The sequence below is a fragment of the Setaria viridis genome, chromosome 4 (genome assembly GCF_005286985.2).
Source record: "Setaria viridis chromosome 4, Setaria_viridis_v4.0, whole genome shotgun sequence".
NCBI lineage: Eukaryota > Viridiplantae > Streptophyta > Magnoliopsida > Poales > Poaceae > Setaria > Setaria viridis.
In genome coordinates this window covers 14,792,023-14,796,976 of record NC_048266.2, presented here as the reverse complement: position 1 = coordinate 14,796,976, position 4,954 = coordinate 14,792,023, and positions in this window count along the sequence as shown.

Sequence of the window (4,954 nt, the reverse complement as noted above, 5' to 3'; positions counted from 1 at the left end):
AGTCCGGTAGCAATAAAACTTGGATCCTTTGTGTAGTATCAACCCCACTCAATGTTTCGGTTACTGAATAAAATACTTTGCGAAAACTCTTTAAAAGTGAACCCCTGCATGTGTCAAAAATCTAGCTTTTTTGCAAATGAACCGTAACCTTATCCTTGTTATATCCTTTGCATATTCTTGTTGTATCCCCCTCCGTGCATGGGGTTGGACTTGTTGAGTACTTTTGTACTCACCCCTGTTTTGTTGTTTCAGAGGAGGATCCGGACTACGTCGCCGAGGATCTCGAGTAGGAAGTTGTGTCTGCACCCAACGCTGCCTGTGGTGTTGGCCCTTTTGCAGGATGCTTCCGCTGACGCATAGTTTCGATTGCAGCCCGGAGTTCGACTGGACTGCAACTTGGATTTGTATTGTTATCGCTTTAGTTTTACTTTGGGTGTGGCTTGCCCGCCCGCTCCTTCGGGAGCTGTACTGTTTCTGAACTATTTGTTGAATAAATGTGTTATCAGCCTCATGGGACTGATAATTGGATCACATTTAGTCTCTACTCATGTGGGAACGCTTTAGGTAGTATCAGAGCCGTCGTTGGCTGTAGGACGCGACCATTAGGACCAGAAAAACACTTTTGACCAAAGTAGATGATTTACAAAATTTCTTGCTTCCTCTGCTCAATTGCAAAACTGATTTACACCCCGATTCTTTCCAGATGGCCGAAGAAGGATGGGTCAACAGCCATTGCCTGGAGGACCCCGGTTTTCCCAGGTTGTTGTTCGCCTGCATGGACCGCCTCGGGATCTATGAGCACCCGGAGTACTCTAGCTAGGAGTATGAAGACCGTGGAACTCTCCGGTGTGAGATGACCATCTACATTGGCAGGACCAGTCACTTCCTCGACATTCAGCCATGGAATGTGTCTGCCACTGGTTTCCGGCAGAAAGACACTTAGCAGGTGGCAGCTCGGAAAGCTCTGCGCTACCTGTGCTAGATTTATGAGAGGCACATCGGCCGCATGCCGATGAGGTTCTACCCGCCTGTCAAGAAGAACCGCCCGGTTTGGCTGGCCCGGGTGAGGACTTTGGAAGGACGTGGACAGCGCGAGGACGACCCCACCGTGCTCCACATGGCTGCCTACCTCCTCACTTTGGATGAACTCTACGATGAGCAGACCGCCCATCTGAAACAGCAGATCCGTAGAGCCAAGGACGCAGAGGTTATGGTGAGGAGACTCCAGGTGAGATTGGCAGCAGCTGAGGCACGAGTCGCAGCCGTCCAAAGCAATGAGGCCGTCGCCATTGTGGCCCTCAAGGAGGCCGAGGATCGGCACACTCGGGCATTGAAGGAGGTCCACCACACGAACCGCATGAGAAGGAAGATGCGGGTCGTGGAGACGACGAGGCCCCAGTCTTGGATGGAGTCCCTGTTGCCCAGGGGTCCGGAAAGTGGAAGAGCCTTGATGCACCACCAGCACCACCACCTTCGGAAAGGGACTCTGAGGTGGCCAACGGAGAAGCCTCGGAACCCCCTCCCGTAGGTGGGACCCTAAAGGATGAGGTGCTGGCCCTCCTTATTCCGCCAGAAGACCACTCCATGCAGGGTGAAGATTCGTCCCGCGAGTAGAGTGCCCTACCTAGAGTTGTACCCCAGAAGCCATCCCGAGTCTAGACTTTTACCCCTAGTTTTGCTGTTGTACCAACCGTGTAGTGCGTGTTTTGGCCTCACCCCAAGTGTTGTAACCACCTCGGCAAAATAATAAAATCATTTGTGCTTGTTGTTTGTTAGTCTGTGTGCTTGTCGACAGGAGGTGGATTCTATCTTTTCGAAAACCCGAACTAATTAACTAAACATCACTTTAAAATCCAAATCCAACTCTCATGAAAGTTCACTCAATCTGCAGATGCCTCCCAAGCGTGCTACCAGGACCTCCCCGAGTCAAGCACGTGCCACCCCTAGTGCAGAAAGACAACTGGAAAGGCAAGAACCACCACCAGCGGTGCACCATGAGGAGTAGGAAGTGAATCAGCCCGAGGGCAGGGGAGAAAGTCAAGTGGGAGCACAACAGCCACCACCCCCACCGGTCATTGATCTGGTACAAGTAATGAATAACCAAACCCTTCTGCTGGAAGCCTTGGCCAATGCCATCACCCGCCAAAGGCCCCACGGACAAGGCATGAATGAGAAGCTGACAGACTTTCTCCGGACCAAGCCACCCACTTTTGGCAGGACCATCAACCCTCTAGACGCAGATGACTGGTTGCAGGTCATCCAGAGGAAGCTAGAGCCGTTTGGCTGTGAGAGCAGGGACAAGGTTCTCATGGCTGCTTATCAACTCACTGGGACTACTCTAGCTTGGTGGGAGAACTACTGCACTGCCGCCCAGGATGCCTCCACTATCACCTGGGATGAGTTCGTGACTGAATTCCGCCGCTATCACATCCCTGTGGCCACCATGAAGCGCAAGGCGGATGAGTTCCGTGAACTGCGCCAAGGCAACAAGTTCGTGGAAGAATACACCTATCAGTTCATGGAATTGGCCTGCTATGCTCCAGAAGAAGTAGACAAGGATGAGAAGAAGCAAGACATGTTCAAGAAGGGTTTGAGCACAGAACTGAGGACCCTGCTTACTCCTCAGATCTACCTTGATTTCAACACTCTGATGAATATGGCCATCCTGACTGAGAGGGCCAAAGCAGATGAAAGGAGGGACAACAAGCGCCGGTTCCTGGAAAGCAAGGCCCACCAGCAGGACAGGTTCCAGAAACCAAGGAGCTTTGGTCACCCAATGCCCAGGTCCCAAGCTCCCATGCAGTACTGGACCCAGTCTCAAGCTTCTGGTTCCCATCAGCCCAATGCCCCATTCAGAAGCCAGAACCCGGTCAAGGCCCCACAGAACAGCGTTAGTCAAGTCACCAACAACAGCAGGGCATGCTTCAACTGCCGTGAGCCGAGGTATTTCATCGCCAACTGCCCCTACGCCAACAAGCCAGCTGCATCAGCCTTCTCCAACGCAGTGACTAGGCCAAGGGCAGCAGTGTCAGGAGCCAACCGTATTCCAGTCCGTAGCAACAACAACCCCGGCAACAACAACAACAGCCAGCAGATGAGGCAGTCGTTCGGACGAGCCCGCGTCAACCACATCAGCGTGCAAGAGGCTCAAGAAGCTCAGGGCACGGTACTCGGTGAGTTTCTAGTCAGCTCAGTCTTGGCAACAATACTCTTTGATTCTGGAGCATCCCATTCATTTATATCATCAAGCTTTGTGGATAAGCACCACATACCTATAGTACTACTAAAGGTACCCCTAATAACCCGGACACCTGGAGCCGACATCCAGTGTCGACTAGGTTGTTCCCGGGTAAAGATCAATTTAAGTGGGGTAGAATTCTTAGCGGACTTAGTGGTACTCGAGTCTAAGGGGATAAATGTGATTCTTGGGATGGATTGGTTAAGCCTACATGATGGTCACATAGGATGTGCAGATAAGGTAGTACACCTGGTTAATCAGGATGGTGTACAAGCGACCTGTCACACTCGGGGAAGTGGACCCAACCCAATGGTTTTTAGCATGGAGGCCAAGGCCATAGAAGGAGTTCCGGTAGTGAGTGAATACCCTGATGTTTTCCCTGAAGAACTACCTGGAATGCCCCCAGACAGGGATATAGAGTTTGTAATCGACCTTATCTCTGGAACCTCCCCTATAGCAAAGAGACCCTGTAGAATGGTAGCATCTGAGTTGGCAGAGCTGAAGAAACAGTTAGGTGAACTGCAACAGAGTGGCTTTATTAGACCTAGCTCATCCCCGTGGGGAGCCCCAGTGCTCTTTGTCAAGAAGAAAGACGGAAGCATGAGGATGTGCGTGGATTATCGCGCACTGAATGAGGTCACCATCAAGAATAAATATCCCCTTCCCAGAATAGATGACCTATTTGACTAGTTGAAAGGGGCCAAGTATTTCTCCAAAATAGATTTGAGGTCCGGGTACCATCAGCTCAAGATCAAGGAAAGTGACATCCCGAAGACAGCTTTTGTCACCAGCTATGGCCAGTTTGAATTCACAGTGATGTCCTTTGGACTGACCAATGCCCCTACTTACTTCATGAATCTCATGAACAAGGTGTTTATGGAGGAGTTAGATAAGTTTGTCGTGGTCTTTATCGATGACATACTTATTTACTCCAAGAGTGTCCAAGAACATGAGCAGCACCTACGGGTGGTGTTAGAGAAATTGAGAGCCCACCGACTCTATGCTAAATTCAGCAAATGTGAATTTTGGCTCGAGAAAGTGGCATTTCTTGGTCATATTTTGACCGCAGAGGGAGTAGCAGTTGATCCTAAGAAAGTTGAAGCCGTCTCCAACTGGCAGCAACCCACCAATGTTAGTGAAATCAAGAGTTTTCTTGGTCTAGCTGGGTACTATCAGAGGTATATTGAAGGATTCTCTAAAATAGCCTAGCCCATGACAGAGCTACTTAGGAAGGACAAGAAATTTATTTGGACAGAGTCATGTGAGAGGAGTTTTCAAGAACTGAAGAGAAGACTGACGACCGCCCCAGTATTAACCCTACTGGATATCCAGCGGGACTTCGTCATTTATTGTGATGCTTCCCGACAAGGGTTAGGGTGTGTCCTTATGCAGAATGGGAAAGTAGTGGCATATGCTTCCCGCCAGCTTAAGCCCCATGAACAAAATTACCCCACCCATGATTTGGAATTTGCAGCAGTAGTGCATGCTCTCAATAACTGGAGGCACTATCTAATTGGGAACAAGTGTCAGATTTACAAAGACCACAAGAGCCTAAAATATATCTTCACTCAACCAAATCTGAATTTAAGGCAAAGAAGGTGGTTAGAGTTGGTCAAGGATTATAATCTAGAAATTCACTACCACCCCGGTAAGGCTAACGTGGTAGCTAATGCCTTAAGCAGAAAATCCTATGGACAGATCGGACCTAAGAACACC